Source organism: Prosopis cineraria, unplaced genomic scaffold (assembly GCF_029017545.1).
Source record: "Prosopis cineraria cultivar Desert tree isolate PC_DT_omini unplaced genomic scaffold, ASM2901754v1 PC11, whole genome shotgun sequence".
NCBI classification, from domain to species: domain Eukaryota; kingdom Viridiplantae; phylum Streptophyta; class Magnoliopsida; order Fabales; family Fabaceae; genus Prosopis; species Prosopis cineraria.
This window is the reverse complement of record NW_026555342.1, coordinates 34,709,247-34,736,435: the sequence shown is the minus strand read 5'-3', so window position 1 is coordinate 34,736,435 and position 27,189 is coordinate 34,709,247. Positions and strand designations below refer to the sequence as shown.

Below are 27,189 nucleotides of genomic sequence, written 5' to 3'. Positions count from 1 at the left end.
TTTTTCCCTTGCCATTTATTTAATGTTCTCTACCTTCTTCTCTAATACAATGTTTGGTTGGTAGAAAAGTGTTTTCCAGAGAGAAAATGGTTAATGTATCTCTCAATTTCTTTCTAGATGTATTCTCTATTTCCTTTATAGGAGAAACTTTTTCATATATACTGAACTTGCTTTAAGAGTCTCCGAGTTCATGCAAAAGCTTTAGGATAATGATGCAGGACAATTTGCTTTGAACACTGTTTTGAGCCATGATTTTGATAATATGAAAGTATATCTCAGAAAAGACTTTGCTTTAATATGCATCCTCTCATGTTTATCATAAATTTCAAAGGATGCAAGGTTGTCTTCTTGCTTGCTTGCTCTTGCTAATTTCTTCCTTATACAGTGAGGGGAAAATAAATTTGCAATTTGACAGAAGAACTTTTACTTGCAAGGTTGTATTCTTTCTCTTTTGTGTGTGTCTATGTATTCTGTAACCATTAGTTTTCAATGTTTGGTTAATAATAGCCTTCATCGAAAAAGAAATATATTTGTGTATCCTTTAGACCACATTCTGGAATTTAGCAAAAGTAATGTGAGGGAGAGGTTATTGTCTTAGAAATAGGTTTATTGAGAATGTAAAATTCAAACCAATCAATAAAGTTTAAACTGTATGTTTAGACTGAAGGACGACAACGATGTAAAGGAGGTTGAAAGAGATGAAAGACACCCAATGGAAGATTTGCTTGCCTTTCATAAAGTTCATGTGGTTTTTATCTGAATTTGAACCTAAGATCTTATCTACCACATTATTTTGCTCCAGTTTTATTGGCTTGATCACAAACCATTTTGCTTCCCTCTTTTACTGTTGTTAGCAAAGCCATGCTACTTGTTTATATTGGAAAGGGGGTGATGTAAAAATGATATTGCTCTTTGATACAGATGCTTGGGGATGATGGTTCAAAATATTATTGTCAGAGCTTATGTCTACAATAAAATAGATTGGATGTATAAGCAATCAAACATTGCAATTCCAACTAATAGGCTTGGTTTGGTGATAGCAATGGGATTGATACTTAGGAGATTTATCCTTTTTGATGATTTTTTTTTCATTTTTTGTTGCTTTTTATCTTATCTAGTTTCTGCTTGTTTTATGTTGCTGCATCGCACTTGGATAATGTTGGAGAAGCTCAAGGATATCCTAGATAATTTTGGACAAAGCATATTCCAGAGGTTGATGCCAGACTTGAAGGATTTAATTTATAACATTTTTTTAGCTTGCCAGCTCATATCACAATTTTATGCATTTTGTTATCTTTTTCTGAATTTAGTTTTGGTGGGAGGATGCCCAATCCTCCTCATATAATCTTCATTCTCTCATAATACAAGTTTTCTGATCAAGAAGTAATTTTTTTCTAGTAATACATGAATACGCATTTATTAAAAACACATGAATATTAAAAATTCAATTTTGGTCACTTGTAAACTAAAATAAGTCTCCTAAAGTAACTGCCAGATGAGGCATGTCTATTGGGATGGGGAGTGTCAAAAAGAGATTGGAATTTAGGTAAGTCTATCGGTTATGTAATTTTAAGGAGTTTCCATGTTTAGAGATATTAAGGATTTAAAAAGTTCAATGGTTAAGGAAATAGTTGTTTGTAGTTAACTTAAAGTGAAGTTCTTATGTTATCATGTGGTTATGGTATTAGTTGATTCTGAGTTTAGTTGATTTGTCTCATAACATAACATGTCGTTGACATGCTCTCATCACTTTTCTTTCAAACATTGTTTTTTTAAGCATTTGTTGGAACTATTTGTATTTTTCATGTGTTGCAGGATTATGTTATTCTTCTCTGATAGTTTTCAAATAGAAGAGTTAGACAATATTCGTGCTGCTTTGGCTTTAATGTAGGGGCTATGCTGCAAAGCATGCCCCATCAACAGTAATTGGAGCTAGAAAGAATGCCCTTGTTATTGGTCATTTTATCCACTTGGTGTTTGAATAAGGGTTTGTCTTTTGTTGTTTCCCTTTATGATACTTCCAAAAAGTTCTCCTTTTCCCTGTTTTCTCATTTAGATTTCTTGTCATTTTGTCCTGGACAAAAACAATAAAGTGGTAATCAATTAACCTGAGTCTGAGCCATACTTTAGTAAAACTGCAACATTGTTTTGATTTACTAAACAATGCAAGCAATTGATGTTGAGTCATAGTATGCCTTAACATTTACTTCCTTAAGTTATTTGTATTCATTTATTTTTATTGAATCCGTTAATGTTTATAGTTAGGTAAAGTTGATTTTAACCCATTTATTCTTGTCAGGGACCAACATGCTTTCACGGCTTCTTCATGTGCGTCACCCAAAAGCAAGGAAGGCTATCATCACAGCAATTGATTTACTAGGTTTGTAATCTCTACAAAGCATATTATTATTTATCACCATTGTTATTTTCTTTTCTTTATGCTATTCTCATTTTTATATGTTCAAGAGATACTAATATGGGTAAATTAACCCTTGGCTTGCAGTTTGACTTATTTGCACTTCACTGCCTCTAGTCTGGAATTTATTTTAGTATAATTTTTTTAATTGTTACATTAGTAATTCATGGTATCGTTGTATTTTCATTTGGATGAAGTCCATTAGAATCGGCTTTAACAGTGTTAATAAGAGTGTGATCGAAGTCTATTTTCATCTAGTTCAGATTGCTGTGTTCCTGTTAGAGAATTGTTACAACCCGATAGCAAAGGTGTAACCAGCATGGAATATGAGATAGACTCATATTTCATAAGTTTTAATTAATCAAATATTAAGCTAAAATATCTATAAATAATTTATACTAATCAATAAGTCTATAATGTATGTATTTAAATATTTTTATAAAGTTTATAAAGTCTTAAACATTTAGTAAAAATTTTGATAAAGTTTCTCCTGTGATTAAGGTCTTTCAAAATTTCTATAGTCAATAAGCCTGTTAGCCAATCTAAAAGGAAGATTAGCTCCACACCAGCAGATTACATATCAGCAAAATAAATTGAACATCTAACTATGATAGATGTGGAACATTAAACTATAATTGCATAATATAATGCATACTTACATCAAACTAAATGTCAATATTTGCTTTTCACTATACAAAAAGCAAGAGTGCCCCTTAGATTAGCAAGAGGTGCATGGTCAATTATAATATTCAAGATCAAGGAAAATCTTCCGGTGAGTAGCGTCCCGATTGAAATTTAAGGGCAAAAATGAGTAACAACAATAATTAAAAAGCTTAAATTAAGAAAATCAATGAGATCTCAAATCTTATAAGCCACATGATTTTATGTAAATATATAAATTATATATGTATGAATTCAATTAATGATGACATAACATTAAAATTTCATTTTCATACTACAATGTATGTTGCAAACAATTAAGAAATATTAAAATCTTTTTTTAAAAATATAAACATGAAAAAAATACAACTCATTTAACAATTATCAATTTTGAATAAACGGTAGTTTTAAAAACCTTTTTTTTCACGAGACTTAATTAAAACGATTGAAAAGTGTGGACATATAGTTCATGAGGATAACTATCCAACAAGTGTAAGCATACAATGTACAAGAGTAAGTAATAAACAAGTGTGACTTAAAGCCACAAAATGATCAAGCACAACTAGAAGCCATGGAAGAAGCTTAGGCATAAGGCCTACGAAAACAAATGTGAGTACAATGCTTATGAATTAATATCCTTTCAATCCACATGCATTGGCCTTCTTATAAGGCTAACACTTTGCTAACTAGGTGTACCATAGCATGTCAAGGGCTAATAGAACTATTGTTAGCATTCATCATTTCGAACTTAGTTCTCCTAATTAAATCAAATATGCATAGAGTTGAAATATTAATTTAAAACCATTCCTTTCAAAATATAATATTCAACTATCAAATTTCTTTTTAATTTTCTCCATTCACGAATTACAACATTAACAATTAATAAATGTCATATAAATTATAAAATTTAAGCAACATAAATATTTAGAATAAATAATCAATTAATAATATACTAGATCCAAATATTCCTTAACAATATCATAATTCTTTGATGAAAATAAAGCAGATTAAGTAATGAGATTGAATACAATAGAGACATTAGCACAACCATATCTCATAACCTGAGAAATTGATATCCAAATGTAATGTCCACCTTGACATTATCAAAATTTCCCACACAATCACAACAAACAATCATAATTAGGAGTAAGGATTGCTCCTAAGTTCACATTATAAATATAAGGGTTAAAACTAATAATTCTTTAAAAATAATTGTGGAATATTTGGGATCCCATAAAAACCCTTCAAATTGATAGTTTGAGCTCAAACTTAATGATTTATATAGGTATTGGAAGTATGAAAAAGTTTTGAAAAGCAAAACACTTCAAAACAGGGCCAAAATGTCATTTTTGAGTGTTTTGGTCCATGCGCCGCAGATCGTGGTCCATGTGCCATGGCATGTGGCATAGAAAGCCAAGTTTTCTCACTGTACCAGGTAGGGCTGCACAAAAGACTGGACGGGACTGGACTTTAGCCTAACCCAAAGTCTGGTCCTTTTCATGAAAAAGACTGGCTTAGGTAACCCGTAGTCTGGTCTGGTCCTGTGAAAACCCGGAGATTAACAAGACTGGACTTGGTCCATAGGACTGGGAGACTGGTCCTGTTAGTCCAATCACTTGGCCTTTTTTTTTCTTTTTTTTTCTCTATGATGACCAATAACCTATTTCAACTTAACAAACTCAATTAAGATAATAAAAACACTTATAATCATAATAAATCCATAATAATTTCTAAAACCAAGAAAATAATATCTTAGTTACAGTCCAAACTCCAAATAATTTAAATACATAACTTCAATAAAAAATCAAAGGAAAGACCGAAAATAGACCACAGGAAAAAAAATCAGCAAGAACAGAAGTAATAAAAATCAGCCCACAGACATGTTCCTTCAAAGTTCAAACAGATCAAGATCAAAGTGCAAAGTACAAGGCAAGGGCTAGGGCTTTGGCACACTGAAGAAATTGAGAATGAGAGCAAAGTTGAGTGAGTGGCTGAGACGCTAAGTGCTGTTGAGTAACAATGTTGAGGTTTTTTTTTCGATCAGAGTGCAAAGTACAAGGTAGGATTAAGACTTTTTTTTTCTAAGGCTTATTAATTAATAATTTATAAATTAATTTTAATTATATTAAAATAATTATATAGGACCAAACCGGACCACTTAGTCCTGATGCTTGGTCTCTAGTCTGGTCTTACTCGAAAAATCAGTCCTGTCTTTTTGGTCTTATAGGACCAGCATTTTACAGGACTAGACAGGATCGGATTTTCATGGGTCAGACCGAACCGAACAAGACCATGAGACTTTTGCACAGCCCTAGTACCAGGTGCCGCAGTGCACGTGTCTATGACAGCTTTTCTGGATGAACTTTAAACACGTGCCATTTTTGCATTTGATGTCCGATTGGAGTGATTTAAGCGCCTACACCAAGCTTATTTGATAAGCTAACTAAGGGTATAAGTTTCATTATGATCCAACACTGTATGAAAATTTTAGACGCTCAGATGCAAAAGTTAGTTTTTAAAGTGATTTTCAAGCATCCAAGTACACAAAACTCATAACTTATACCATTAACCCATTGTAAGGCTTGAACCAAGCCCAATGGACCAAAATACACTTGAGTGAACATTCAAACACACAAAAACATGCCAAACACAAAATTTGGCCACTTAATGGCCATTTCGCCCAATATGGCCAAAATACCAAATCAACACCATATACACTATTTAGCTTCTATTGCCATATAATACATTACATATATATTGTCACCATATAGATAAAAAATTCCTTGCATTTGTAAAAGTATTTTAGTTCATCACCACAAAAACTACCACATATTCACATCATATATAATATTGGGTTAAAATGCAAAATAACATAGTATGAAACAAGTACAACCAATCAAAATGCTATGCAGTCCTAGTTGGCAACATATAATATCATATAACAAGTTTATGTACACGACTCAAATCAAAATCGGGCTTCACAATGAGAATGTAGCAAGTATGCTAGCCCTTGTTCGATTCCCTCCATGGCTCAGTCTCATTGGTGGAACCTATAAAATGATAATCACGGGGTGGGATAAAAATCTCAGTAACTAAGATAATTTACATTATTGATTAACATGCCAAATGATAGACAAGATTTAAATTAAGTAAAATAAGCACAACATATATAATCACCACAAGTTACATGCATGATCCCTAACCATCCGCTCCTCCAATACATTCGACCGAACCGATAGACTATTTTATAGAACCAAACCACATGTATGGTCCCCAAGCTCACCATCCATAGTAGGACTACCTGGCTAAGGTGTCCTAAACCATTTCTGAATTACTAGTTCCCCCTATTACAAGTAATTGGGGTGTCATTACTCCAACACTGCATCCTACAGATGCTAAGGAGCATATTCTCCAACTCTACACCCCTTTCGGTACTAAGGAGAGTAAGTCTCCAACACCGCACCCATTTTCGGGCACTAAGGAGAGTAAATGCTGCACCTGGCTCCTCGAGGTACTAGCAGTGCCATATGGACTTAATTTTTACTAATTCAACTAGCGTGACCTCCTACCCTCTAATATGCTACATTTCACTACAAATCTTCACTTGACCATGCATAAACAAATTTCCAAACAAATATAAAAAATCTTACCATTTACTTCAAAAATATAGAGTTTCACAAACCAATACTCCACTCATTTTCTAGAATAGTTAATCTTTAAAGAATTTATACATGTATACTCAACAAATCATAGAAAAGAAACTTGAGAATAACTTATATAAGATAATAAATAATGCAAATTATCTAGTTAGCTCAACCCTTTTGTTACTAAAAGGGTTACACGTGGTGCTAAATTTCTTCTTGTGCCAAGGTAAGTCTTCCCATACCACAATCTACATCAACAATACTATATGTTAATTTTCAATTAACACAATCACTGTTAGCTACCAATAACCTCCCAATTCTCCCACCTCTCACTCATATTCTCAACAAAGGGGCTTGTTAAGATTAGAATTTGTTCATACAATCCCTTTAAGCCTTCCTCTAACTCTCTTACAATAAAACACTTAATATCTCAACTTTTCATACTTCAAAACCCATGATCAAGTTAGGGCTTGATCCAACTTTTACCAAACAATAAAGTAGCTTCATATTACTGTATATCCAAGATTAATAAACCTAAATCAAACCTTTAGAGTCAATAGAAACTTTCAAAATATAGACTCATGGCTTAATCTAATCAGAGCAAATTCTCACTCTTCTAAATCCCATGAAAAATGAGATGAAAAGGTAGAAGAGAAGGGTAGGAAACTTACTCAAGAGTTTGAATGCTCAATTTATCTTCAAAATTCTCCTAAAATGATTCCTTAGCAGTACTTAAAGTTTCCCCCTTCGTGCTTTAGGTTTTCCACTATAAAAACTGACTTTTTTTTATCATTTCTAAAATTTCAAGTTGTTTACTATGCCGTGCGCCATAGCGCATGCCACGCAAGCCATGGCTCACGATGCAGCAAGCAACAAGTTGATTTTGCTCCCCCCGATGCCTCCTGACTTGATCTGACTTTCATCTTAACTCAATTTAGAGCCAAATATGACCCACAAAATTCAATTAGCAACCCAAAATCATAATTAATAAATTAATCATATTTTTAACTAATTTATCCCTTAATTAATCAATTTTTTCATATTTAAAGTTTTCGAATGTTACACTATGTTATGTAGATTGAGCACCTGTGAAGTTGTTCATGAGAATATGCATCCCTGGGAGCTTAGTGTGGTTGGTAACCCTTAGTAGCAAGGGTTAAAGGTAATTAGAATAACCCTTTTACTTGTTTCTTTGTGAAATTGTTTGCAAGTATATATAACTATGTGCATAACTGATAAGTAGCAGTATTATGAAAGTATATGTATAAGGGTATGTAAGTATTGATTGAATGAATTTATTATGGCATGTACATTTTCATACATCACATTGGCGAGAATACCCTATATTATGGTAGGGGGACACAACCCTACCGTGAGGAGGTCCAGGAAGTCCTAATGATCTAGAACATAAGCTTGACTCTACCAGGACGGACCTAAGAGAAGAATCTCGATGATCTAGAGTGTAAAGCTTGACTCTACCACGTTGGACTTAGAATATGGAATGATCCATGAGGTTACCTTAGACTAAGGTAGAGGCATGACCTACTCTGTATAAGGCTAGGAAGTCCTAATGATCTAGAGTGTAGAGTTTAACTTCGCCATGATGGACCTAGGAGACTACCCATATGCAAAGAGGATTACCTGGTTTGAGCAATAGTATGGTAGGCCCTGTTTCATATGATTGGAAGTCCTAATCTGAGCATAGAGAGTACTCCGCTAGGTGGAATTAGGAATGCATTGCATAAGCATAGTGAGATTGATAAGAATGAATTCTTGTATATGAACATGATATTGCTTTTATTCACATACATGTTACTTTATCGCTTGTTTATGATTTGCTTACTTACTAGTAATTGGGGTTACCTCCAAGTTTATTGGATGTATGTCTCACTTAGTTACTTTTGAACACATGTGAAAAGAGCATGAGAAGGCCAAAACAGGAAGCGAGGAAAGAATAGCCTTATTTGGTAGTGTTATGACCACCATCTATATAAATGAATGTATAATGAGTTATGATAGTAGAGTTTTCAGCTAAGATACATAAGTGAATGTGTATATGAATTGTGTTGTGAATCTTGCTTATATACGTATATGATGTGCATCTCACTAAGAGTGCTCTAGTAAAGGGTACATGGGTAGGCTTAGATGCTATTCAAGTAAGTCTGTGTTATTTTGTAACTTGTTTCACTTGTATATATATAAATTGATGTGATGATTATATGTAACTTGACACAAATGGTGAGGCATAGCCCCATTTGAAGAGTCGAGTATATTGTGATTCCCGACTATGTGATGAGGCAGAGCCCTAAATATAAGAGTTAGAGGGTTGAAAGTGGAACAAGTATCTGTATATATGTGAATATGTGTTGTATATGTTGTGCCTTATATAAGTCTACAATTGTGTAATGTGGTATTAAGAGGTCGATTTCAATAAACGATGTCATATATTGGTTAGTAGTGTTAATAAGGTGTATGTGATCCTTTGGACTTAGTTCAATGCTTGAAGTGGTCTAATGGACAAGGAATGAGAATTAAGTGCTTAAAGTGCAAGTTATTATAAGAAAAGTGACTTTTTGCATCTGGGTGTCTAATTTTAGATTGGACGATCCGATCAAGTCCAAACTTGTTCCATTAGCTAGTATATGTTGTAAGCTTCGTACGGGCATTTGAATCACTCCAATTGGATGTCGAATGTGAAAATGGCATGTGGTGTAAGTTCGTCTTTCGAGCTATCATATGACAACAAAAATTGCTATCATATGCACGCAGTGCATGATGTGCCCACCACAATGCATGACGTAGCTTTGCTTTATACCATATGTCGCAATGCATGTTGTACATGCTGTGGCGTATGTCCCCTTTTTAAGGTTGAGAAGTTGTGTCTTTTTGAGTTGTTTGACTACGTTTGTGCTTCCGCTAGCCCTCTTATTTGAATATATGTTTTAAGAAGTCGGGATCTTATGATTTGAAAACAAATAAAAGGACTATTACTCTGATTTGATTTATTGATTATATGATTTGGAATGGTAAAATCTAGTTTGAGTTAGGACTTTACAGTTTGGTATCAATCTCTTTAGTTTTGATCGTTTGTGTATTGCATCATATTACTTGGGCATCATATTACTGGGCAACTTTTATACATTCATTACTCTTTTTGGCCCTTTAACCCACCTATTTACTGACTTTTCTGTCTTTACTCTAAAGGAAGGGAGAAAGGTATGTGAAGCTACAGATGTTCTATAATAGCTATGAGAGGACGTGGTAGAATTCCACACACACGTGGGCTTAGAATGCCTAAGATGTGCAAGATCCCAAGGTTCTACCAAAACAACCACAAGGTGATGAACCTATTATGGCATGCATGCTAGAAGTAATGCTGGACATTCAGAGAAGTCTAGCCGGCCATGATACCCTAAACCGAAATAGGGATTATGAGGAGCCAAGGCTAGGCAAGAGACAAGGCTTGAGGCCAAAGAGAGAGTGGAACCTGAGATACAATTAAATAGGCCAGTGATCTCCCATGCTTTAGGGAGTAGGCTAGTGACTAATAGGGAAGCTCAGGAGATTCCATAGACTGAGTCTTAAGGACTTTTTCACGATTGAATTTGTTGAGCTTCAATAGCAGTTTGAGAGATTATTGGCGCATCCTGTTACAACTCAACGAATGATTCCATCAATCTATGCTCTTTTACCATAGACTTACCATATGCAGAGTCTTCAGACTCAATGTTCAACAACCACATTAACTTTATCCGAATGGTATTTCAATTTAAAGTTGTAATCCTTAAGAAGCTCCATCCATTTCCTCTACCTCATATTTAATTCCTTCTGATCTACTAGATATTTTAAACTCTTATGGTTGCTAAAACATGTAAACATCGCACCATACAGATAATTGGGGGCTAAATTTTTAAAGCAACATTACTGTTGTGAGCTCTAAGTCATGCACATGATAGTTCTCTTCATATGATTTAACTATCGAGAAGCATATGCCACAACCTGATTATCTTGCATCAAAACACAACCAAGACCTCTTAAAAATGCATCTGTGTACACTTGTAAGGTAACCCCAGATTAGGGATAATCAATATCAGAGCGTAGTAGTCGTAGTTTCAACTCTCTTTTAATTGCTAAAAGCTCCTTCATACTGGTCATCTCAGATAAAAGGCTGATATTTCTGTGTTAGCCTAGTCAAAGAAACTATTTGGGAAAATCTCTAGATAAATCGTTTAATAATACCTAACTAAATCCTAAAAAAACTATGTATCTTTATGACTGAAACTAGGAGTTTCGATTCAACACTGCATCAACCTTATGCGGATCCATAGAAATCCCATTTGCCGCCACCATGTGTCCCAAAAATTGAACTTCTCTCCAAAACTCACACTTACTGAGCTTGGCATACAACGTCTTATCTTTCAAAATTTAAAGCACCATTCTTAAATGCTTGTATGTTGGTCCTCATCCTCTAAATAGATCAGGATGTTGTTTATAAAGACCATTACAAACTAATCCAAGTATGGCCTGAATATAGGGTATATAGTTCTATGAAAACACCGAAGGCACATTGGTCAAACCAAACAATGCATAACTAAAAACTCATAATGGCCATATCGAGTTTAAAAGCAGTCTTAGGTACATTTGCCGCATTAGCCCTCAACTAATGATACCCTAACCTTAGTCAATCTGGAAAGACTAAGACACCAGCAAATTGATCTAAAAGATCATCTATCCTTGGCAAAGGATACTTGTTCTTCACAGTTACCTTGTTTAACTATTGGTAATTGATGTAAAGATGTAGACTACCATCCTTTTTCCTCACAAATGGCATTAGCGATCCCCGAGGTGGTACACTTGGTCTAATGAATCCTTGTCTAGCAAGTCTTTAATCTACCTCTTAACTCAGTCAATTTTGATGCGACATTCTGTAAGGGGCCTTTGATATTGGGTTTTCAGTTCTAGGAGCAAATCAATTGAGAACTCAACTTTCCTTCTAGGAGGTAATCTAGTCACTTCATTTAAAACACTTCAGGGAACTCACTTACTATACCAATTTTCTCGATTTCACCGTCATACACTATACTAAGCCTTAAGAACACCACATATGCCTCACAACCTTACTGAATTAACTTTTCAACATTAACCATTGACATGAACTTAGTTAGGTTGCTCTAAAGAATCTGTTGCTGCACACAACATCGATAGTGAAACTACTTTCAAGCATAATCAAGCATAGCGTTATTCGCTTCTAGATAATCTATGCCAATAATCACATCTATTCCTTTCATAGGAATACAAATTAGATCAATATTGAAAACTTTTTCCTCAAATTAAATCTCCACACCTTGACAAGCTCTCACTAGTGATATTAGACGATCCAGAAGGCATCGCCACTCTAATAAGTACATGTAATTCTTGCAAGGACAAACTCAGTCCTCTACATACTCCTCAGACACAAAAGAATATGGAGCACCCAAATCAAACAATGCCTTTACGTACTCGGTGATCACAGACAGAAAGCATACCTCTGATCAGGTTTGGAAATGCTCTAGCATCTTCTTGTGTGACTATAGTCACTTGACCAGAAATTGTAGATTCTGCTCAGTGCCCTTAACTCTGTCCTCCTGGCACTGTTTCATTATGTGACGCAACTTGCCACATTTGAAGCAAGCCTAACATTTTCCCGGATGAGATTGACCATAAATGTTGCACTGGGGTGTCATTCCAGTACTTAAGGTCAAAGCTGGAACATTCAACGCTTGCTCAAAGACTGTGGAGGTCCAATTCTCACACCCCCACTTCTCTGCACTAAACTTTTAAAGATTGAGATTGAGATCCTCTGACAAATCCTCTTCTTCGAAAGAATTAGAACTACTCACACTGAACTCAGGCCTTTAGAAATTCCCCATGTCAGACCCAAAGGGGATGAAAATCTCCTTATATTATCTCGTTTCTCTCAGCATTTGCCTTTCTACCACACCTAGCTGCTACCCTCAATTTGTGGCACATTTCCTCATAAGTTGTCACGTCAAGCAACACTATCTATTAGCAATACTCAGGTCTCACATGTTTTCTATTACCTCTCAGCCCCTACTTTAAAGCACTGTTATGCTGGATATATGTGGAGTAAGCTAATAAATCATTAAAACTCCTTATGGACTCTTCCTTATCTAGAATTTCCCTACCTAAACGCATGAAATTCTTCCTCCTTTTCAGTCCTAAAGAAACTAGAAAGTACTGGTAAAAGAAGATCTTTTTAAACTTCTCAGCTTAATTAAACACCACCTATCGGCCTCACAAACTCCCCTCTATCTCTTAGCAGGCATAACTAGCTACAAAACCTGACTAGAATAATCTTTTAGTCAGGGGTATAGATTACCCTCAAAAAAGATAGTTTCTAGTTGCTTAATCCACAGTTCTACTTCCCGCGCTCTCATGCTTCTATCAAAGGTTGGCTGGTTAAACTGAACAAACATCTTCTATGCATGATCTGATGGATGGATCAGCGCCAGGAATCTCTTGCCTACTACCTAAAAACTTGATATGGTCTAGGTCTACTATGTGCTTTCTTATGCATTAGGAATATCTTAAGCCTCAACTCTCTTGTTTTGCTTTTGCTCCTTCCTCTTTAGATCATGTCATGATCTGTAACAGTTTGCCTTATATCTTTTACCATATCTCTGAGTTCCTTAAGTAGCTCATCATGTCTATCCTTTTAATGACTGAACCGGTTAAAACTTCTAGCTCCTGCTTCTCCTCTATAATCCATTTAGAGAGCACTAGCACAAGTGCCTCTCCTCATACTATACTATTTCTCCCCCCTGCTCTCATCATATGGCATAGAGCCACACGCTTAACTTTCTGTGCCATGCGCCATGGCATGTGACATCATGTGCCATGGAGCACCTATATGAAATTTTTTACTGTCATTTTGATAGCAAAACAATGAACTTCCGGCGTGCACCATTTTTCACATACAACATTCGATCGGAGTGAGTCAAGTGCTCATATGTAGCTTATCTAATAAGCTAGCTAATGAGATAGACATGATGAGACATGATATAATGTCTGATCAAAATTTGACACGTAGGTGTAAAAAGTCACTTTTTATGAAAATTTCGCCCACCCAAGCGCTCAAATCAATCCCTTTCTCTCATTAGACCATACAAGGCCTTGAATCAAGTCAGAAGGACCTAATACACTTGATCATCACAATATATCACGTACACAATATATACCAAAATTAACCCCTCAACAACTAATTTTCACTTTCATCATAAACTTTCACAATTTGCCAACACTTAGCACCACTTGGCCCACTTGGCCTTTGTCTCAACATAATTAGATATATTCACATTCATAACACAATCACAATTCAATCTCAGTTCTAATTACTCATTTCATCATAATTTCTTACATGGCGTAAGATTCATCATTTCTATTTACACTTTCAACATCATACACACTTCGGCTAAGATTCCACAAATTCACTACTCTAAAACATGCATGCAACCCTATACAACTTATTTACACATACATACACAAGTTTCTATTTCATTACATAAACTTTGGAATCACATGGCTTCTCAACTCTAAGTTAGTCCTAACTCTCTTCCTTTGACCTGATCACAGCTCTGTCCTATCAAAAGTGTAACCACGGGGGTGAGATAAAGATCTTAGTAATGAAATAACTCACTCTTATTAACTATTACATAACTATATGAAGTAAAGCATAATATAACCATTCAAACCTTATTAACATAGCATATATCAATATATCTCATTTCAAATCAAATCACATCAATATAGCATATTTCACTACCTTCACTTCTTTTCACCACTTTTCTAACATAAGTATGATCTCTATCATCCAAACCTCCAAATCACCCTAACTTGAAACCATAGGCTCGCTATAGATCATGTACACTCTCATTGGCCTTGAGCTCACCTTTAGTGGTAGAATCACCCAAACATGTGTTCTATCTCACTTTCGGACTATGATTTTCCCTAATACACACAATGGGGTGTTGTTAACTACACACCGTATCACACACAAACACTAAGGAGTCCCAAATCTCCAACATCGCACCTCAATAGGTACTAAGGAGATCTTCTCTAACACCATGCCTTTGAAGGCACTAAAGGAGGTATTGTAACCTCCTCCTATGTATCCACTTAATATAAGAGAGGACTACAGTGTTACCATTAACTCACATCATTCACAATAATCAAATTCCAATTTAAAAGCTTCGGCCAAAAACTTACTTTATAAAATTAATTAAATCTTAATTCAATCAGAAAAAACACAGGAAAAATAAATCATACACTTTCTGAATACATATGCACATAACCACCCACGAGCATTCCTAACTCAATGCATGCAATTTGGCACACAAAATAAAATTTTTGAATTTTGGTACGTGCGCCGGCATGTGACACAGAGCCACACGCTCATTCTATCTATAACGTGCACCGTGGCATGTGATCCATGCACCGCAGCACACCTGTCTGTTTTTCTACTGTCATTTTGACAGCAAAATGACGAACTTTTAGCGTGCACTATTTTCTCATACGACATCCGATCGGAGTGATTTAAGCGTCCACACGAAGCTTAACTCATGTACTAACTAATGAGATAGGTTTAGACACGATCTAACGGTCCAATGAAAAATGGACACCTTTTCCTACTCTGAACCATTAATAGCTTTTAACCTAACCAACTCAATCTTTTGAGTTGTCTATCTACGATATCTGATCTTAACATACTCCTTCACTCAACTTTGTACAGCAAAGAGGCGATCTGCATTTTCTCCCATACAATGCCTCATACGGTGCCAGTTGTGTACTGGAGTAGAAACTGTTTTTATAAGCAAACTCAGCCAAAGGGAGATGCTAGCCTAGTTACCTTTCAACTCCAATACATAGGCTCTCAACATATTCTTTAAGGTCTATATGGTCCGCTCTGTCTACCAATCTGTTTGTAGATGATATGCCATACTGAGTCTCAACTCAGTACTTATACACGTTGTAAAGATCCCCAAAACTTAGAAGTAAATCTTGGATCTCTATCAGAAATTATATCTTTGGTACACTACGTAACCTTACCACTTCTTGGACATTGATCTCTACTAACTTGTTTAGAGAATCATTGATCTGAATTGCTAAGAAATGAGCCAATTTAGTAAGTCTGTCGACTCTGACCAAAATGGCATCATGTCTAGATTGAGTTCTTGGTAACCCATTTAAAAAATCCATAGAAAAATACTCTCCTATTTCTATTAGGAATATCTAACGGTTTGTAACATTCCGACTGGTCTTTGGTGCTCTATCTCAAACTTTTGATAGGTTAAACACCACCAATTCACAAATTTCATTACATCTTTCTTTATACCAAGCCACCATCATACCACTGACATCTTGATACTTCTTGGCAGCTCCCAGATGGATCGTGTACTTGCTACAGTGAGCATCATTCAAGATAACCTTTCTCAGATCTACATCATTAGGCACACAAATTCTATCCTAGTAAACCATAAAACCATTATCATTGATCTAAATCAATAGCTTGATCTGCTTCAATCTCTTCTCTAACCCTCAAGAGATTCTCATCTTCTAATTATGCCATTCTCAATTCCATCCAGAGATCATTACTCATCTCAATGGATAGGTACCAACTAATGCCTTCAATGGCGTATCCTAATGTGACTCAACAACAAGAGACTCTATCAATCTATATTCCTTGACCATAAGACTTGCCACATGTAAAGTCTTCTGGCTCAAAGTGTCAGCAACCACATTTCTTTACCCGGATGGTATTTTAATTTAAAATTTATAATCCTTAATAAGCTCCATCTACCTTTTCTGCCTCATATTCAGTTCTTTTTAATCCACCAGGTATTTCAAACTCTTATGGTCACTAAACACAGTGAACCTGCACCATACAAGTAATAGTACCAAATCTTTAGAGCAAATACTACTACTACAAGCTTTAATCATACGCAGGATAGTTCTCCTCATGTGGTCTCAATTGTCATGAAGTATAGGCTATAACTCAACTATCTTGTATCAAGACACAACCAAGACCTTTCAAAGATGCATCAGTGTATACCTCGTAAGTTAACCTTGGAATTAGGGATAATCAATACTAGTGTTGTGGTTAGTTTTCTCTTTTAGCTTTTGAAATGCCACTTCACACCGGTTATCCCATATATAAGGCTAATCTTTTCGAGTTAGCTTAGTCAAAAAAATAGCTATTTGGAAAATCCTTGGATAAATTGTCAATAATACCTAACTAATCCTAAAAAACTATGTATCTCTGTGACTGAACTTGGACGTTCCCATTTTAACACTACATCAACCTTATGCAGATCTACTGAAATTCCATCCGCAGATACCATGTGTTCTAAAAATCTCACTTCTCTTAACCAAAGCTCACACTTACTGAGCTTGGCATACAAATTTCTATCTTTCAGAATACGCAGTGCCGTTCTCAAATGCCTTGTATGTTACTCCTCATTCTTAGAATAGATTAGGATGTCATCTATAAAGACCACTACAAATTGATCCAAGTACGGCCTAAAGATTCTATTCATATAGTCCATGAACACTGCTACCATATTAGTCAAACTAAAAGGCATAACCAAGAATTCATAATGGCCATACCAAATCCTGAATGTTGTCTTCAGTACATCTACTGCACTAACTCTCAATTGATGATACCCTGACCTCAAATCAATCTTAGAAATGACTGAGGCACCAGCTAATTGATCAAAAAGATCATATATCCTTAGTAGAGGATACTTGTTCTTCACAATTACCTTATTCAATTGCCAGTAATCAATGTATAGTCATAAACTGCCATCCTTCTTTCTCACAAACAATACTGGTGATCCCCAAGGTGATACACTTAGTTTGATGAATCTTTTCTCTAGAAAATCTTCAATCTACTTCTTTAGCTCAGCCAATTCTGATGGCAACATTCTATAAGGGGCCTTTGATAATGGTTCAGTTCCAAGAACCAAATCAATTAAGAACTCAACTTCCCTTTCCCCGCTTTTATGCTTTAACAGACTTAACAAAGCACAAATATATGCAAAAAAAGTGTTCCACATGTGTGAAAAGTGGAAGCACACATATACCAATAAGTGTATCCACTTGAGTGCTATGTGTACAAATAAAAATCAAGCAATAAGCAAAGATAGATACAACCTTTGAAACTTTCATAGTGGCTTGAAATTATGCTTCTCCAAAATGCTTATATTTCCAATTGGCAAAGCTCTTCCTTTGTCTGATCTAAGATCACATGAAATAATCTCTTTGAAAGAATCATAAACAAGCTCTTCATGAATTTGAAACACATCTTGAAAATCTAGAGCATAAGTTTGTGAAGAGCTTTCATTAAGTGATATGGCCTCTTCCAATTCAAATGAAATTCCTCCAAGTTCATTATCAATTTCAGCCATGTCTAAATGTGCAGCTATAAATTCCACAAAATACCTTTCTTTAAGCATATTTGAGTTCAAAGAAGTGCTATTGTTATTAAAGACAAAGGAATCAATTTCTAATCAAATAGAGCAAGGAGCATCATTTGAATAACAAGTAACAAGAGAGTTAGAATAAGTACTTTGAAACAAAGACAATTTATCATGAAAGTCATCAAGATTAAAGTCATTACCATCTATATTATTGTTGGGCTTTGTACCAACATTTCCTTGAATTCTAACCTTTATTTCATCTTGAACTAGTTCTACCTCCTTGTGCATCCTTGCTTTGCCTTCCTCCTCTTTAATTTCCTTATATTGGATGAGATTGACTCTATATAATGTTGCTGGAAAATTTTTCAGATTTGAGCAACTTGCTTCATCCACCAATTTATCCGCCTTTTCATAGCTTCTTGCTTTTGGTCAATGCTCTCACTTGAATTGGTAGTTTCCATGGCCTCTATTGTTGTTTGATTAGGTTTCCATCCTCATGTGTAACATCCCAATATAAATTTTAATAGTTAATTTGGGTTAATAGAAAATTAAAAAAAAATAATTTAAAAAAAAATAAAAAAAATAATAATAAAATAATATTATTAAATTATTATTATAATAAAAAAAAGGTGTAAAAACAAGAAAGAAAGGAAGAAGAAGAAGAAAATGAATTTGCTTCGTCCGCCGCCTCAACAGTAACAGTAATAAAATAATAATAAAAAAAAAGAAGAAGAAGAAGAGAGAGAAAATAATTAAAAAAATGTGGGACCCACTGAATTTTTATAAAAACTCACCTGTTCCTTCATTTCTTCATTCCTTCTTTCGTGCGTGAGCTTCGGCAGAGAGAGCATCTGTGAGCCAAATTCACCGGTGCAGGGTTTTAAGGTAAGAGTTTTTAATAGGATATTTAGGATGTGATTTTAAGCTTTTCAAGACTAAGTAAGTGTTCTAAAATTTTTTCTTAGTCATCCTTTTTCTTTTGTTTCTGAGTTTGTAGTGGTAGAAAATTCAAGATCTGGAAGAGGGATGAATTTATGTTGAATAAATATGATTTTTGAGGTTGTCAGTAGTATAATAAATGTTCTAGAGTATAAATTTATTAGTGATCTTTGAATTTGTGGCTTATGGATCAAATTCTATACTAGATCTGAAAATATATGTTGATTTATTGAGGTTTAGATGATTATTTGGGATGAGAAATGAATTATTATGGCTATAGGATTATGATTCTAAGCTAGAGACTTAATTTTTAATTTTTGAGTATTTTAGGTACGAATTTATGAAATAAAAAGAAAATTTTGATAATAGAAATTAGTTTAGAAGTTGATTTTTAGATTATTAATGTTTATTGATAATTAAAAGAGGAGTTAAAAATTATACTTAATAGTATTAATTATAGATTTGTATTAAGATTGAGATTAGGAATTATGTTATATTTTTAATTCTATTATTAGAATTATTTTATTAGTTTCAAAAATTGAAACTAATATTTATAAATAATATGTTATTTGTAGATTGTATTACTGGTGAAGATTGTAGTGAGAGAGAAATTTTAAGGAATAATTTATTGAAAAAGCCACAAGGTAACCATGCTTTTAATTTGTGATTTGTGTTACTTCATGTTAATTGGGTGATTATTGAGAAAATTATAAATTTTGTAATATTATATAATTGTGCAATATTATTATGAATTTATTTGATTATTGTGGGAGGTGTTGGGAGACTTGTTATTGTTGTTATATTTATGTGCCACGTGGTACGCCCCTATTGGAGCTCAATAGGTGGTTTGTAAGGGCTCGGGCTAATCTACCTTTGGCCGGATAATTTAGTACCGAGTGAGGGCTACGGCTCGAGGTTAATGGAGGGATATAAGGATGGTTGTTTGTGTGTATTATAATATTTCTTATATTTGTTGGAATTATATTATTTTTAATTCTCACTTAGTAAGCACACACTTAACTGTTTGTATACACTATCATAAATTGGCTTTGGTTACTGGGACTTTTGAGTCTCATTATATGGTTAACAATTTTCAGGAGAAGAGCCACGAGTGACACGTGGAGGAGTCCCAGAGGCTTAGTGGTATAGATCCACTGTCTCTTTTGGGTATTTAATTTATGATTTATAATGTGTTATATTGCCAATATTAGGGCTTTTTTTTGTTTATTGTCAATTATATGAATATATAAATGTAATCATGCCTTTCAAACTATTTCTATTTTTGGTACAATTTGGATGACTGTAATTTTAATATTTGGTTTACTTTGGATTGGTTAAAATTGCATGATTATAAGGCCAAATAACTGACTTGTGTTGAAAATTGACTAAATTGCTTATTTTACTTGTTGGGAGTATAAGGATGGACAAATGTGATTTAGTTTACTTGTTGGGAGTATAAGGATGGACAAATGTGATTTAGCCTAATGGCATGTGGGAGGTAAAAATTTATCTGAAATGTTATAGTGTGTGAGTTGAAACCAATTATAAAATATTTTATATCGAAATTATTGATATAAAAATGTGTTGGGTGGCTGTAACCCAACTATGGTTGAGTTAAATTATTAAAAAAAAAAATTTTGGTGTGTTACATCATGCATAGGAATCTTAAGAACATTAAGAGAAGGATGGTTGCCTATGCCCTTGGTACCTACAACACAAGGAGAAATACCTTCCTTATGACTAAGCATAGAAATCAAAAAAGATAAATCCAAATCCTTCACAAGAGATAAGTTTAAGGAAAAATTCTCATCAAGCAATTTAGAATCAATCTCTTTACAAATCATACATGAAACTCCATCAATACAAGAACAATCAATACTAAGCTCAAAATTAGATGACAAAGTATCACATGAAAGAGGCAAAGACAAAGAATTCTCATCTACTAAGTCATCAATAACAATTTCAATAGCATTTAAACCTAGTAAAGAATAATCTTCATAAGGACATTTTATGGCTTCATAGATATTAAAGCAAACACTCTCATCACCACATTTAAGTGCCAATGTCCCCTTGTCCATATCAATGAGGGTCTTTGTAGTCCTCATGAATGGCCTTCCCAGAATAAGTATGTCCTCCCCATTCCCTTTGCTAGCCATATCCAAAACATAAAAGTCAACCGAAAATTGAAGATTTTTCACACTTATAATCAAATCCTCAATAATTCCATTAAAAATTGAAGATTTTATAAAAGTCATTGCAGTTCCTTTTCAGGCAGCTGTAGGACGGACGACCCTCGATAGGTGGTAGGGTAGGGTGGGTGGTACCGTTTAGATTACAACTAATCTTCCTAACAGTGCACTAGTCGAGCTTAGAGTGCATGAAACTCATTACTATCTTTTAAAGGCGTTGAGACTATAGCATGTTAAACAAAAGTGCCACTTTCCTTGTAGTGTTGTCACACAACTACCTACCTAGAAGAGCCACCATTCTGTAATGTTGTCACACAAGATAAGCACGCCGCCTACTAGCTGGCCAAGCAAATTGAAGTTCTCTTCCAGTCAACTGTCCACCCAATCAAGTATAAAAAAACATGGTAGAATCACGCAACGCACGCTACTAGTATGCTTCCTGCCTGTGAGGAAAGAAAGAAGAGCGATAAGGTTTAGTTCTGATTTGATTGTTTTCAGCATAGGAGTAGATTACCCAAAAAATCCCTAGGAATAATGAAAAAAAAAGATATCTCAGTAACAAAAACTATAGGGGGCTGTATTGGCAAGATCCAATGGTGAATAGCTACCCAAAAGAAAAATCGCTTGGAAGTCTGAGGACCTTCAGTATTATACCCTGCCCTTTAACTAGTAGCCTTCACGCCAAGCAAGACCGCCCTTTTCCTTTTCCTTTCTCCATTCTACTCCTTCTTTGCTTTGTTCTAATAGAGTCTAAAGAAAAGCAAAAGTAGGTTTGTATGCCTACTTTACTTACCTAAAGAAAGGGAATGCACTTTGTTTCGTTTTTGGGTTTATAGCAGTCAGCGTCACGACATAATTAAAAAAAGGAAGGAGTGACGCTTTGGTTACCAGCAAATGCTTCTAAAGGCGACCTTCTTGAGTTTTTGACTATTTCCTAGATTGAAGCAGCCTTTCTTTTATCTTCCTACTGAAGTATCAAAGGTGCAGTTCACCTGGTGACTAAGAAAGAAATTGATTTATGCTTTTTTTTGAAGTGATGAGGCTGTAAAGAAGGAAGTAGGGCTCCTATTGAAATGCTTTCCCTTTCTCTATGACCAGCATTCAATACTAGTTGTTACGTTATGCTGCCATTTTTCTAATATCATTGAATAGGATGGCTTGGGGCTAAGGTAACTCAAGTGGGAGAGCCGTGTTATAGGTGAGCTTATTGCACGATTCAAAGAGCACTTGTGTATGTGATGCAAGTAAACGTGTACGAAAAAGCTGTATCTAGGGTGAGTTCTTCGATTTCCTTGAGAATGAAAGTTACTATGAAGCCCTTACTACTTATACTTACTTTGTTTGATTAAAAGAATAGCCCCCTTCTTTTCGACCCATATTAGAAGAATTGTCCACATATTAAGGTTTTTGGGTCTTCATGAGTAGTTCTTATCAATGATCCCTTAAAGTTTTCTCTTTTGAGCCAGCTTTTAGCCTTGGGGTTAGGACTCTTTGGGCAAGACTAGTTGCTTTGATTCCACTCATATCAGCACTTCGCTCTTCTTCTAGCAAGCAAATGTATGTATGAGCATGAAAGCAGTTGTGAACAAGCAACGACTTTCGCACTAGCAGCTTATCCTGCCCCTATCTATCTCTAAGTCCATTGCTTTTTAGCCCCTAGATTAATAAGGTGATGCCCCTATCAGATAAAGGCAAAGCAAGAGGAGTGAAGATTGCTAGCAAGAAGATTGAAGACGCTCTCTCGAGGGAAAGGAAAATGCTTTCGGAGATTAAGATTTTATTTGTTTTTCATCAAAAATGAAGAAGGCCAAAGATGGCCTATGGTGCTTGTTATCTGTAAGGAACACACTTTTTTGATTGCAGTAGTATGATTGTCGGCCCTCTCCTAGTTCTGCTCGCTGGCCTATTGGGATAGCTACCTTCGAGCTTTGCCTGCCCTTTATATCTCAGCTCGGGAAAGCGCTGGCAATAAAAGAAAAAAAGGGCTCCATGTAGCTGTTGCGTCCGCCCCCTTCTCAATCAATCAAGCAACAGGTTCGGCATCTACTAAAAAAGAGAGAATCTACTTGAGATAACTATGCCTTTGCTAGGCAGCATATGGAATAGCCAAGAGCAGACCTTTTTGGATATATAATCCAAGTCGAGAGTGGAGTTACTGGAATAGCCGTCTGATGGAAAACTACTTTCATGTTCGGTTCAAAGAGTACTTTTTTCTTTCAGAATTCTTTGTTCCCTTTCATATGAATTCCCCAGCAGCGAATTTAAAACTTGTGGGGCCCTATCTATTCTATGTCTTAAGCCCCGAAGAAAACCCCCTCTCCTTTAGAATCCATATCTCTTTTAACTCTATATATGTGGGCACCAGATATCTATGAGGGTTCACCCACTCTGGTTATATCATTCCTTTCTATTGCGCCTAAACTTTCTATTTCTGCTAATATTTCATGTGTTTCTATTTATAGTTCCTATGGTGCTTCATTGCAACAAATCTTCTTTTTCTACAGCATTGCTTCTATGATTTTAAGAGCATTGGCCGCCATGGCCCAAAAGAAATTCAAAAGACCAGCTCATAGTTCAATTGGACATTTAGGTTATATTCATACCAGTTTCTCATGTGGAACCATAGAAGGAATTCAATCACTACTAATTGGTATCTTTATTTATGCATTAATGATGATAGATGCATTCACCATAGTTTTAGCATTACGACAGACCCGTGTCAAATATATAGCAGATTTGGGCATTCTAGCCAAAACGAATCCTATTTTGGCTATTACCTTCTCCATTACTATGTCCTCATACAAAGGAATACCCCCTTAGCCGGATTATATAGCAAATTCTATTTGTTCTTCATCGCTTTGGGTTGTGGGGCTTACTTTCTATCCCCACTAGGAGTAGTGACTAGCGTTATAGGTTGTTGGGCAGCCAGAAGGTTGCCATGAGTAAGTCAGTTTAGGGCACTGGAGGTAGTTCTCCATGTACTGGACACGTAGCTTACTGAATCAGTTGCGACACCGATGGGAATGCATGTTATGAAAGATAAGGTATTGATACATCAACCATCTACTCAATATCCTTGTATGAGTTCACAATTACTACACAAGATGAACCTTGGTTTGGTGAATTGAAGTTAGCCTTAGGTGTAATAGGACTCCCAGTTACTACGTGCGATCGTATACTGAGGTACTCCTTGGCGATTGTTGGAACGACATGAGTTGGGCTGGGCCTCAATTTAGAAAGATGAAGGATCCAAACAAAAGTCAAAATAAGTGGTTAAAAATTCCCCATCTCATTGGGGGCAGAAAACAAATCAACATCTCGATGTGATACAACCTTTTCTATTTTAGTTGGGAAAGAATGGCAAAGTCCATCTGAACCATCCAATGAAGAATAAGAGGAGAGCAAAGGGCCAATGGCGTGCGAAGCGTATGCAGAACGAGCATGGAGAAAAATAAGTATGGAGGATAAGCAGCTTAGCTCATTCCCTTTACTTCCTGGGCCTAAAGCAGTGTAGTCTTTCCTGGCCAAATCAAGGATTTGGGGCTTCTTGCTATGCTACGCTACTTAACTAGATAAATCCATTTTTTTAGTAATATATATGAATAGAAAGATAGATCCATCCATCTATCCTATCCAATTTAGATTTATATATCTAAAAAAGAATCAATTTAATTCAACGTTTGATTTAAAGAACTGCGCTTAGCCCCCACTCATGAAATAGCTCTGCTGCAATAGATGGTAGAGGGTCTGTAGTACCCAAAGCACTAGAGTGGCCCAGTAGCCAGGAAGGGTCCTAGAAGTGCCTATTACTACACCACACTACACTTGGCTCTACACATTTACAGAGCTAACCCTTGTCTAGTCCCTAGAAAAGTTAAGGGGGCTTCAATCCTTATTCCTTTTCCCCATCTTCGCCCAGGCTAATGGGGCCTTACTTATTCAAGGGGGAGAGTGGAGCCCCAAGAAGCACTATTGAGAGGAAGATCCTTGGCCCTTCCTCATTCTTTATAGGGTTCCAAACCTTTCTTCAACATAGGTGACAACGAGTGAGGCAGAGATGGAAGAGATCGACCACGAGAATAAAAAGCAAGCTCGCCTTCCTTTCTTCATCATCTCTAGGTCTTGTGGTGCTTGAGCTAGTGATTTGAATACTTGGGCTTGAGGGAATGGAAATTTCCTTACAACTTCTTAGCTTGATGCATCCTTTTTCTCTATTTCTTGCTTATGTACTTGCTCTCCAGAAACGTATCTTCACTGTACAATGGCATTTTAGCCTTGATTTCTTTGATTTTCTTGCTCTTTTAGCTTCTTTTGAGGTAGGGGATCACTATAAACTTGTTCTATATAGTGCCCTAACTGACATTATCATGTGTTCCACTATAATCAATCTTAATCAATTTAAAATCTTTTAATTTAGAAATTTAGAAATCTTTTAAAAGATTTCTAAAAAACCATTTTACAAATTCCTCAAAACATAAAACATTACACATAGCGAAAGCAATCTATAAGGGTACATCCAAGTCCAAGAAAACACGTGCATTTCAATAAAAATAAAGTTAAATTTAGCATCGTGCGCCGCGACTCCGTGTCACATGCACACAATTGTTCACTTTGTGCTGTGTGCTACAGCATGTGGGTACATGTGCTGCGGCACACATACCTAAAATTGCAGTCAAAATACAGATTTTTAGTGTGAATTTCAGACGTGCACCATTTTCATATATGATGTCTAATAGGAATAGTTCAAGTGCCCACATGAACCTTGTTTCAAAATCTAACTAATGAAACTAGTTTCATTTCAATCTAATATTTCTATCAAAAATCAGACACCCAAGTGTATTTTGACCGTTTTCTACCAAAATCTTGCCATTTAAGTGTCTCAATTTAAAACCAAATGTCATTAGTCACTTTTTGAGCCTTGACTATGTCCAAATGGACAATACACACCTAATTGACCATATAAATGTATAATATATCACACATACATGCATTTTTCTTGTAAACCACCCATTTCACACTTTTGAGCCAAAATCACATTTTCATTTATTAATCTCATACATGGCCAAATCATCACACATACTCTGTAAACATCTCATATTTATACATATATATATTCATCCACTAGCCCATTCAATCATTTGATCATTCCTGCATATACAGAGGGCTAGGGAGCTCAAAATCATCAAGCATATCACAAACACAATTTTATGCACATGTACTGAATCCTATGGAAACTTATACACATTCTTAGCTAATAATCTATAAAGTCATTACACCAATTCTTACAAAAACTTTGGCGAGAGATAGCTACTCAGCCTATGTCCTTTCCCTCCAACCCATTAATGTCAAAACCTAAAAAATGTAAATAACCATGGGTGAAATACAAGTCTCGGTAACTAATATAGTTCATTAAATGTCTATTTTCACAAATAACCATGTTAAAGTAACAAAACTAATGTACATAATATCAAAATATAGTAAAGCATGAGGAAATTTCATATTTTTAAAGAAATTCCACATAAATAGACACTTGCATGATCATCTAGCTATTAAACCTTCAATGCTCCTTGACATGAAACCATAGGCTCTCCTGGATCAATCACTTGTTAAGCCGAGCTCACTTTCGGTGGTAAAAATACTCGACCAAAGGTAATCTAACACACTTATGGACTATGGTTTCCCTCTTCACACACTTATGATAGAAGCATCGTTAACTCCAAACCACACCCTAACGGGCATTAGGGAGTTGCCACACTACCCGGATGTCCTATGGTAACAGTCCTATAGTATGTTGTATCGGATTACCCATAGCAACAGCTTGTATAATGCTATACCAGATGTCCCATTCTACCAGGCCAACCATATGA

At 35.4% G+C, this 27,189-nt stretch overlaps 1 pseudogene; it reads left to right on the top strand.

The window, feature by feature from the left end:
- The first annotated feature begins 22,994 nt into the window (after nt 1–22,994).
- LOC129286485 (NADH-ubiquinone oxidoreductase chain 2-like) lies at nt 22,995–24,264 on the top strand (annotated as a pseudogene).
- The last annotated feature ends 2,925 nt before the right edge of the window (nt 24,265–27,189 follow it).